The sequence below is a fragment of the Setaria viridis genome, chromosome 6 (genome assembly GCF_005286985.2).
Source record: "Setaria viridis chromosome 6, Setaria_viridis_v4.0, whole genome shotgun sequence".
Taxonomy (NCBI): Eukaryota; Viridiplantae; Streptophyta; class Magnoliopsida; order Poales; family Poaceae; genus Setaria; species Setaria viridis.
Window position 1 is genome coordinate 10467433 of NC_048268.2, and position 11811 is coordinate 10479243.

Consider the following 11811-nt stretch of genomic DNA (forward strand, 5'->3'; position numbering starts at 1 on the left):
GAATTGTTTCCTTGGCTGTTTGGCTGCCAAGGTAAATAGGACGCCGATAAAACTTTCAATGCGCCAAGGAAAGGAAAGGGTGCATCCGCTAAGTAAATTTATTTGCTTGGCTGCCTTCGACTGACAAGTAAACTCTTTTTGTTGGCTGCCTTCGACTACCAAGTAAACTCTTTTCCTTAGCTGCTTTTGACAGCCAAGAAAAATTCTTTGCTCAGCTGCCATCAACGGACAAGAAAATTTCTTTACTTGGCGGCTTTGGATAGCCAAGAAAATACCTTTTCTTGGCAGCTTACAACAGCCAAGTAAATTTGTTTCCTTGGCAGCAGCATCCGCCAATTTAAACTATTTTCTTGGCCGTCCAAAACAACCAAATTAATACATTTCCTTGGCAGCCTTCATCAGCCAAGGAAAACATAATACATTGGCCAAGACAATTCTAATTTCCTTGACAGCTTACACTGCCAAGTTAATTTATTGTGAACAATTAAATTAACTAAGAGAATGGTTGCACAAAACTAGGAAAATACAAACAAACTCAATATTTTGGTAGCCACAAATTTGATAGCAACAACAATACAAGTCATATGTCCAACATCCACTTGCTTAGTACCAGTACATATTGTCCACTTTGCAGAGGGCAAACATGTCAACAGCACATGCATCCTGCCTACATATAATCTAGATGGCAGTATCTTATCTTGCCTATATGTCATTATCACATATTCACAAAAGACTTTGCAAAAGTTCAGCCACACATCATATGTTAGCTGTACCAAAATAGACCAAAAGAAGTTAGCATGACACGGCAGGTCACTAGGAGTTGTTGGTATTAGTTGGTCCTATGCTAAATCAATTTGCTTCCTGCAGGTCACTGTCGACAACGCAACTGTCATCAACGATCGCCTTCGAAGGCTTCCTCATCAACCTCCCTTTCTTGGTCAGGATTGCCATCACCATTTCCTTCTGAGTCGGAATCATCACCATCTTCACCATCTTCATCGCCTTCATGGAAGTTGTTTCCATCATCATCTCTTTCATCAATGTTCTCACCGTTGCGCCTGTTATCAACTGAGTGGGAGCATCCATGTGGGGAACCAACAGTCTGCAAAATCAGTAAAATCTCCATGATGATGTGCAAACCATGTGCACCTACATAGTTACTACCCAGCCAACAAAGCAAAGGGGCAGCAACAGAAGGATTACATAGTCCATAATATAAAGAATAGATAGATCAGAAATATTATTATTTCTGTCAACTAAAACTGGTTGGACCAATCAAAGGAAAAATTAATAAGTGAAATAAATCAGTATATATGATACTTTTTTGTCAACTCAACCTAGTTGTACTATGAGCTGTTAAGAAATATGAAGATGGACCTAGCAGAGTAATGTTTTACTTGATCTTTGAACACAGTACTACTTGATGCTTAAGGAGCTGACCAAATGAACTAAACGGTATTTGCCAAGCAAAACTGAGGGGAATTAGACAAGTCAAATTGATCTTGGCTACCTTACCATGAACTTAAATTTAAGGTTACCATTTCTAATCAACAAGAAGCCACCTTTTCACTGCTGCAACTCAAATTGGTATTTTGGCACCAAACAATATGAATTCTCTAGATGAAATATCCTCCAGATACAAAACATAAATTGTACAAGCATTCAGTAAAATTTGTAACCATTTGATGAAGCGCATCAATACTTTCTAGAAGCCGCAACAACTCTGCAGGTGGTTCTCTTCCAAATCAAAATACATTGCCTATAATTAAAAAGGCACATGAGTATTACATTCAAATGCATGCATAGAAGTATTACCCAAATCAAAACATGTTATTTGCTAGAAGCAATGAAAAAATTATTACCATGATCAACGCACGATTAACACTATTTTCTTCAAAGAGTATCCCATTAGTCTCTTTCAGCTGCTCATTTTCTTTGAGCACCCTATCATAATCAGTAGGATTGATTGGCTTAAAACCTACTGATTTACTATGTACTAGAACAATTGCCTTGTCCACAGCACCATCGCCTATTGGAACATGCCCATGCTTCATCCCGTTTCCTACAATGTGCAGCGCCTTTCCATCCAATTCTTGTGAATTCTCATTTGAAACTAGCTCTATGTAGTCATCCTAAAATAAGCAGAAAATCATGACATATGAAAAATAAGCAAATTTTGAATTCATGTTGTAGGAATGAGTATATACTCTAACAATGCCGATGTGCACATAATCAAATAAGCATTATATGATCGAACTACTACATTTGTAAGATATTTTCTAAGAATTAAACTGATTTGTTGCTACGACATTTACATTGGAGATAATCAAGTAAATAATGCAAACCATACCAAGCATTTTTTCGCTTTCTGGCTGGGGATGGGAACATCCCTTCCAGTGCTATCTACAGTTTTGAATCCAGATTTCATTACAGTGTATGTATTTAAAGTGCCACTCTTCTCGGGACTGAAACTATGTTCCTACAAGAACAGAAACATCAAATTATGCAAGGGAAAACTTTGTAGAGGCTAATGGTTTAATTAGGCATGACACAAGGATTTTTATACCAGGAGTTGTTGTGCCTTGGAGAAATTCCTTGAAACTCATCTGTTTTGAGCATTATCTTCAGAACTCATGCAACAATATTGGGCTACCTTTCTCTTTCTCTTGTACTCATCACTAGTCCAGTATTTGCAGAACCATGCCCAAGCTGATTTACTACACCATTCCAACCGACAAGTTAGGTACTGTTCTTCTGTAAGTTCAATTGTGCGTGCTCGTGTATCATCGCATGTATCTTCCCTTTTGTGAAAGTACATTTTGACAGCCTCCAGCCGGAGTTGGTACACCATATTGCTTACTCTTCTCACTAGATATGCTTCTAAAATTTTGTCAGCAGTAACCCTATGTCGCGGATGAACTGTAAACAATTTCTGCATATGTAGGACAAGGCGAAGTAAGATAATCAGATAGGTATACATGTGAGCAAAATATTAGAATCCATAAAATTAGAAGTTAGATAGATTACTAACCCAGAACTCCTGCTTTACTCTTCTAGCATAACAACATTACCCTGCTCATCATATACCTTGATAATGCCTGGGTCCTCCCGTTTCAGGATAGCTCCCACTTGTGAGGGATACTTGAGGCCTTTAGGGTTATAAGCAACATATTTGAATTGACTATTACAAAGAAATTCATATGTTAATTGTACATATTCATGATTCCAATTAGTAGCAGAATGAAAAGACTATGGTACTACACAAAAATGAGCTCATTTGCACTTACCGATGACCTTTAGGTGCAAGCTCCACCCTCCCAATGCGTAGGGCCATTTCAATTCTGTCCAAGACATCTTTGCCCTCCCTTTTTTTGGAGCATCCCCAAGGACTCGCTTGGAACCAATAATCACATGGGACTTACCACCATCGCTAGCACCATTTAGTTGAGAGTTGACACCATTGCTAGCACCATTCAGTTGAGTGTTGACACCATGGCTAGCACCATTTGCACTATTCCTCTCAAAGTGTACACAATCAGCTCCAACCATTGTGGAGTTAACACCACCATCAGCAACCATTATGGAGTTAACACCATCAGCACTACTCCTTCCTGAGCTCTCAGTATGAGCTCCAGCCCTTCTAGTGTTAACTCTTTTGAACTTACCACCATCAGCAATGCTCCTCTTAGATCTCCCAGCATGATCTCCCTTGCTTTTGTTGGATTGAACACCTTGATTTCCCTTGGTTCTGTTGGACTAAATACCACCATCACTAAACCTTATTTGATTGCTCCCACCCCTTGCTGCACCCTGCTTGCTCATAAGCTTTTTGTGCTGAAGCAAGTGCATCTCCTGCATTATCATCAGCAAAGCGGTAAGTACATTGTATATCGTATGCACAAAAGGATATATTTTCAGGAATATGCAACAACACATGTAAAGGACATTTTTTGCACATAACATGGATTATGCAGCAACACATGCAAAGGATGCATCAGCACAAATCATCTTTAGTTCCAGAAGGTACACAAGTTGTTAAAGGCATACAATAGCAGTTACAACAAGAAAGTAAACTAAAAATATTCTATAATCATTTGGATCATAAGCTGGATGTTCAAGCATCTCATCATGATCTTCATCATGATCATCTTCATCTTCATCTTCTTCGTATGTATCATCCAATATTTCTTCACCATCACCTTCAATATTCAATTTTGATAAAAATTCCAAATCCTTAGGATCAATTATCTCATCTGAAACAACAGGAGTTCTATTATCTAGCTCAATATCCAAATCAATGACAAATGTGCCTTCCAATCCCTCCTCTTGAAAAAATGAAACTTCTTGTACTAGCCCAATGGGAGGGTTTGAGTCATCACTATTGTCATCTGGGGAAAACATAGCCATATGGAGTAACCTGATATGTAACCCACCACTCCTGTAGATCTGCTCTACTCTTACAGGCATAAGATAAATAATACACTTGTTTAACTTGACTTGCTATACCAAATGGTTCGAAAACAGAAAACCTAGCAACATGCTTAATTTTCACCAAACCCAACTTTTCAGTACGCCTAGTTCAATTTGGTGTTGGATCAAACCAATCACAATCAAGCAAAACCATCTCTAGTTGCAAACTCCCTTCCCATTTTATTTTTATGATATCCTTAATAACACCATAATACTCCATCTCATTGGTGTCATCAAAGACACAAGAAACACAAACATCACTATTAATTGTAGCTAATCCTGATTTAGTTCTCTCATGTTCCTTTGAATGAATCTGTACCCATTCACATCATAGCACCCATAGCTTGTTACTCTTCTACGAAAACCATAAGATAGATGACATAATGCAGTATCAATGCCAGCTGTCTGCATGCACTGCAAATTAGTGATAGTTTGATATGATAGTTTTAGTTAGAAACAAAATGTTACAGCACTTAATATGAAAGGTTTTAGTTAGATTATTTTTTCTTTGAACCAATCAAAGAAATTAGGCCCACGCTTTCCTCGGCTACTCTTCCACCTATTTAACCTCAAATCCCTGAGCTATTTAGGTGTTGGTCTATTTCTGCTCTTCCATTATTCCTTCTCAAATTTACTAGGAAGAGCAAAGTAAGTTAGAATACAGCCACTAATAATATTTATAGAAAATAGATTATAGTTTGGAGGAAAAAAGTGTATATTACTTGAAGTGTTCATCCATCTCCGGCATGTTTGTCAAAACATATAGGAATGCAGCCTCATATTCTTCAGTTGAGAGCGCACGAACACCCCGAGGGCTAATGCACCGGCCAGGGTATTGAAAGATTTGAAGGTTGCATGAACTTTCAAAAGTACAAGTACCATCATCATATCGAGGAATTTTGTTTCTAACTGATTGGACATGGGGCTTAAAATAAAGAGAGAGGTGATTTGTGGCTTCCTCAACTAATTCAGCCTCAACGATACAACCCTCAACATGAGCCCTATTCCGTACGTTTTTCCTAAGCTGTTGGATTTTCCTCTCAGATGGATAGTTCCAACGGGCTTGGATAGGACCTCCTAGTCTAGCCTCATAAGGAAGATGAACAATCAGATGTTGCATAGAATTGAAGAAACCTAGAGGAAATATCTTCTCCATTTTGCAAATAAGAACAACAATTTGCTGTTCTAGTGAGTATATGGTGTCATGGTTCAGCTCTTTGGCACACAACTACCTATAGAAAAAGCTTAGCTCCGCCAAACATATCCATATATTTTCTGGAAGGAAACCACGGAATGCAACAGGAAGTAAGCGTTCCATGAAAATGTGATAATCATGGCTTTTTAGCCCAAAGATCTTCCTTGAAGTCAAGTTCACACCTCTTCTAATGTTAGCTGCATAGCCATCGGGAAACTTGAGTTCTTGAAACCACTTAAGGATTATTGGCTTGTCATTCTTATCAATGCAAAATGGGGACCTGGGCTTGTCCCATTTTTCATTTGGCCTTAACTTCAAATATAATGAGGGATGGTTGCAAATTTGAGCTAGATCTCTTCGAGTGTGACGGAACCACCTCAGATTAGCTTGATCAAAGCACGGTTAAGTCGCCTGACACGCGACACTCATGCCTTAATCAAGTTAACTCGAAGTGCTGTCGGATTTCGTCCGATTTAACCACTTAACAGGACCGAGTTTAGCAAACTCACACGAAGGTGAGTGGTTCCAGAGAATACAACAGATCCACCAAAAGATTAGCAAGTTGTTACACACTTGGTTGTAAATCAGAGTTTAACAAGTTCTGAAGAAAACAACAGAAGATAAAAACAAGCGGAAGCTACTCGTCGGGGTCGGATGTCCCTGGTGAGACCAGCCAGGACATCAGCGATCCCATTCCCCGTCGTCCGAGGAGGGATCCCACTCAACCGTCCAACCCGGAGGGAGTTGGGACGGCCAAGTGCCAACAGGAGCAAGCTCAGGAGCTGCGACTTCACCTGAAAAGAAAGCCACAAACAAGGCTGAGCTTCTAAGCTCAACAAGACTTAACCGACCGGTGGTAAAACTACTCCACCACTTCTAGATATGCAAGGCTCTTTGGCTGAGGGGTTTGTTTGCCAAAAGCACTATGTAGATCCTTATTTTCAAAGTTTTAACTCAGATTCTAAGTTCATTAACCGGTCTAAGTAGGCAACTTACTCTAAGCAAACATAGATCCAACCTTGGGTATATAAAACATCATCAAGACCATGTCATCATCAGATTCCTTTATTACTCAGTGTAGCATAGCGATAAAGCAGTCTCAAACTGTGAGAGGCAGACAAATCGATTCGAGTTCTTTAACCATGCATGGTGAACCTAACCTCACGACATCCGCGCACCACCGAGTGTCGCTTCCTGTGTCGACCTTCCCCATCAATTCCCTAACCCATGTCGGGCCCATTTCCTTTGGTGCAAGGTTCCACAGACCCGGCCTCTGCCGTTCTGTGACCACACTTGCCACCACGTGCGGCCGCAGGGGAACTCCGTTCCAAGGACAATGGGATGACCACTCACGTCTAGGTTCAATCAGGTACTAGGCTTCCCCATCCCATACTAAGTATGAGGTTAGTACTTTCAAACACTTGATCATGAACACCACCACTGTCGGGCCTTAACAGATTCCATAGACAGACAGGGCGATCAGCCGACCACCAAATGAGTTAACCAAAATCCTGCCACGTCCATCGTCCTTATAGTTGTAACAGAAGGAGAAACAACCAACTCCTATAACTCGCGAGTGACAGGAAATCACTCGACTTTTACCGATTCCTATTTTAGCATAGCAACTACTCGGTCCAACAAACTAGTGTTCAGATCAAAGGAACTACGTCATGCATCTACGGTTGCAAACAACTCCTATACGTAAATGCACAAACATGATGAAGAAGGCATGTGCAAGCTTAGGAATTTGGGGTTCATGCTCTGGGGCTTGCCTTCAAGAGAGGAGGAAGGGAACTGGTCTTCTGCTGGGGTGACTTCGGCTTCTGGGAGCGGTAGCTCGGCTACAGCTCCATCTTCGGACGCCGGGTACAGCTCGTAGACGCCATCAGCGAGGTGCAACTCTACACGAATGCAATGCAGGAGTTAGTGTTTTAGATGGTTAATTCAACAACACTTGCAGTTAAAGCTCGGACACTGGTAGCAAGGCTACAGAAAAGGTGGGGAGAGATTACTTTAGTTGGTGGAAAGCAAGATCAAAGGGTCGGATGGGGTAAACTTATGATCTGACCCTTAGACTAGAGGAATAGCTGTGCTGGGGGTCCTCAGACTTAACACAGAGGAGTCCTCGATTTTTACACATATACCCTCGGGTCAAGGAAAAGGATACAGCCGAGTCCTCGGGCGAGGCGAAAAAGGGTCGGCGAACCAGACAGGGTCGGGCGAGACAGAAAAAGGGGTCGGGCGAAACAGATAGGGTCGGGCGAGACGGAAAAAGGGTAGGGCGAACAGATAGGGTCGGGCGAGACGGAAAAGGGGTCGGGCAAACAGACAGGGTCGGGCGAGACGGAAAAGGGGTCGGGCGAACAGATAGGGTCGGGCGAGATGGAAAAAGGGGTCGGGCGAACAGATAGGGTCGGGCGAGATGGAAAAGGGGTCGGGCGAACAGATAGGGTCGGGCGAGATGGAAAAAGGGGTTGGGCGAACAGATAGGGTCGGGCGAGACGGAAAAGGAGTCGGACGAACAGATAGGGTCGGGCGAGACGGAAAAGAGGTCGGTAGCTTACCTTCAGTTTATAGCTGAAGCTTTGGGGTCGGGAAGGAGCAGACTTGGGCAGAAGGACTAAAGCACTAAGACTTGGGCAGCGGCGATGTCCGGCGGTACTCCGGCGGCGGCGGAGCTTCTTGTGAGCAGCAAGGAAGCTCTAACACTGCGCGGAGGAGCAGGCGGCTGGGTGGATTGGGAGGTGCGGGTGTTGAGCGGAGAAGGGGAACTCTCAAGAGGTTCAGCGGGATTTGCTCAAGTGCTCGCAGAGTAGGGGCGGTGAAACGGCAAGGGCGAAGGAACTCCAGTGGGACTCCGGCATCCCCTTTTATAGCTGCGCGGGAGAGAGAGAGAGTTGGAGCAGCACGAAGACTAGGAAGAAAAGGATGGAGTGCGCTGCCATGGCAGCGATTGAGCGGCGAGGGGCGGCGGAACAGGGCTTCGGAGATAGCGTCTTCGGCCATTCGGCACTGGAGACAAGGCGGCGCAGGCGCAGTTTTACCGGTGGTTGAGGTTTGGCGGCGGTGGGCATCGTCGTGCGGCGGATCTGATGGGTGTGACAGGGGGAACGGTGCTATAAGCGAGGTTGCACAGGTGAAAAGACAGGCGGGCTGCGGCTGCGCGGGCGAGCACGAAACAGCGGCATTGCCGGGGCATGCCACTGGCAAGGCGGAAAAGGGGCTGTCGCGGCTGGGGTCGGGGTTGGCGATGGAGGAATCGTCGCGTAGCGCAGTCGGGGCGGCGCAACTGTGGAGAGGCGGCGGAAAAGCGGAAGGCGTCGGGCCTTGCAGCAGGAGATCCGGCGAGGTGATGATGGGCGCGAGCAGCGAGGCAGCTTGGACGCAGCAGGCGGCAAGCTCTGCCACAGTGGCGTCGGAGCACCAAGGCACGGTCGGCGAGGGCGCGAGCGAGATGGGGCACTACAGAAAGGGTGGCAGAGGGGCTTCCGCTACGATTGGGGAGGAGGGCACGGGAATCCATCCGGTCGCAGCCGGCGACTGGGCGGAGCGGCGGGGGTCGGAGGAGTTGAGCCACGCGGCGAAGAAGCTCTGGAGCGGGCATGCTACTCGAGTGCGTCTGCATCGGGAGATTCGGGGGAAAAGATTGCGGGTCCACCCGTCAGTCTCGGTTGTTACCCAGCTCCAAGATTGAAAAGGGGCACTGCCTTGGGGAACTCAGAAGGGACCGATGGAAAGGGGTCGAGTTCTCAGGGGTCTCGACCAGGACTGGAGGTTGAGCACTTAAGCTCAGAGGAGCTGAGTCAGTGGGATTAGGGACTCGGATCAAGATCAACTCGGATGATTTGACCACGGTCGTCACACCGAGCCTTAGCATTATCTTTAGTCTTCTCACGTACATCAAAGCATGTATACCATATAGCTTCACCCATGTTTTTCTCATTATGCATAACATAAATGTTGTGTTGTAGCAACAATTTATGAAAGTATGGAAGTTGCCAAAAGCAACTAAGATGTGTCCAATTGTGCAATATACCAAAGTTATTTGTATCAACCACCGATATGTTAATTTGGGCTAGACCTTCCTCCCCTGACAAATGTCTTGGAGGCTCATCATGCACCACTGTGTTCTTTCTAAATGCATTAGCTTGAGATCTGAATTCATGGTCTGTAGGTAAGAAGCGCCTATGGCAATCAAACCAGCATGCTTTGTGACCATTATGTAGTCGGAATGCTTTACTATCACACAAGCAAACTGAGCACGCAAGCCTACCATGAGTGCTCCATCCAGAAAAGTTACCATAAGAAGGAAAATCATGGATCGACCATAGATAGGCTACACGCATGTTAAAGTTCTTCTTGATTGAAGCATCTTGAGTTTTAATACCACCCCACAAGCTCAACAGTTCATCGACTAAAGGTTGCATGAATGTGGTTAGTTTCTTTCAGGGATGTTTAGGACCCGGCACTACAAGGGCAAGGAATATGTACTCTGATTTCATGATTGTACTAGGAGGAAGATTTAATAGAGTAACAAAAACTGGCCAGTATGAATAGGAAGCTGCATTTATACTAAAGGGTGTAAAACCATCTGTTGCCATAGCAAGGCGCACATTCCTAGGGTCCCTATGAAAATCTGGGAAGTCTTTGTCAAACTGTTTCTATGCTTCCCCATCACATGGGTGCAACATCTTACCAGATCTGGACTACTTGTGAGACTGCATCAGCTTTGCTGTCCTTTCATGTGCATACAATCTTTGTAATCTATCTATGATGGGAAGGTACCGCAAGACTTTACGTGGGACTCTACTTTGGCCTTCCTTATAGCGTGAGGTACCACAAACATCACACTTGTCTTTATTTTTATTGTCCTTATAGTAAGCATGCAGTTGTTATAGTAGACATCAATTTTTTACGTATGACATACCTAGACCCTCCAATAATTTCTTTGACTGGTAAAAGTCCTTGGGAACCTTATATTCGGGAGGTAGCAGTTCGTTGATTAGCTCTAAGTTTGCTTCAAAGTGTGCAATTGACATATTGTACTGTGATTTCAAAGCTAGAAAACGTGCCACGGCAGAAAGAGATGAGTGTGTTGTGTTCTCATGGACCAGTTGATCATCACTAGCAACCATCCTATAAAAGGCCCGGGATGAGGGTGTGAGCTCATCGTCACTTGTAGGTTCATGGTTAACACCTAGGTCAACTAACATATCATCCATGTGATCAGCTTCCTCAGAACTCTCATCACTTCCAACTTCAACATGACTCTCTCCATGTGATGTCCATATTTTGTAGTCATCCCTAAACCCATGTTTACACAAGTGCATCTCTACATCAAACCTTTTATGCCTAGCATAGTTTCGACACAAGGCACACGGGCACTTGATGGTGTCATTTTTAACCAGACTCAACATGGAGAATGCACAGTCTAGAAAGTTGTTTGTGATTTCAATCCACTCATGAGAAGGAGGCTGCCCACGAGACCAAACACTATACATCCATTCACGGTCTGCCATTATTCTTGTTCTATTTTTAAAATAAAATATGTTTTAATGTCACAACAATCTGACACAAATAATAATCACAGAACAAATAGGCAACTAATACTTGCTGCTATTCAATAAAAATGCATTAGTCAACCGATACTTACTGCTATTCAATAGGAAAGATCTGCAGTTCGTGGGAGAGGGAAGCAGTGCCTTCTTCAATTGTCCTCGAATCTGATCAGCAAGGTCCCTGGTGTACAGTGTGGTGTCACATGTTCCTCTCCTCAATCCAGTTAGTCTTGATGCATGACAGAGCAAACAGATGATTGGCTTCTCACACACAGGGACCCTTGAAAAAAGTGTGAGCGAGGAAATCAGATTTAAACATCTCTAGTTCACCCTTTTGCTTACCCAGCTACCCAAGGATTCAAACCTATTTTTGGAATAAAAAACTAATCCAGCCTCTATCAACAGAAATCAATTAAGAATATATCTCATGTGGACTTTATTTTTTCTCACATCGCAGGGAGCAAGATGAACAAACTAATTTAAGGAAAAAGAAGAAGTGTACGTATCAAGCAAGAAGCAAGCAAGGCAGCTAGGGGGTCCTAACCACAGCCCAGCTGCGAGCACCACCGCGGCGGCGGCCACAGCACT

The 11811-nt window shown here is 43.7% G+C and overlaps 1 pseudogene; it reads right to left on the reverse strand.

Moving 5' to 3' along the window:
• Positions 1-5188: 5188 nt before the first annotated feature.
• On the reverse strand, positions 5189-11184 carry LOC140223180 (uncharacterized; annotated as a pseudogene).
• Positions 11185-11811: the final 627 nt, after the last annotated feature.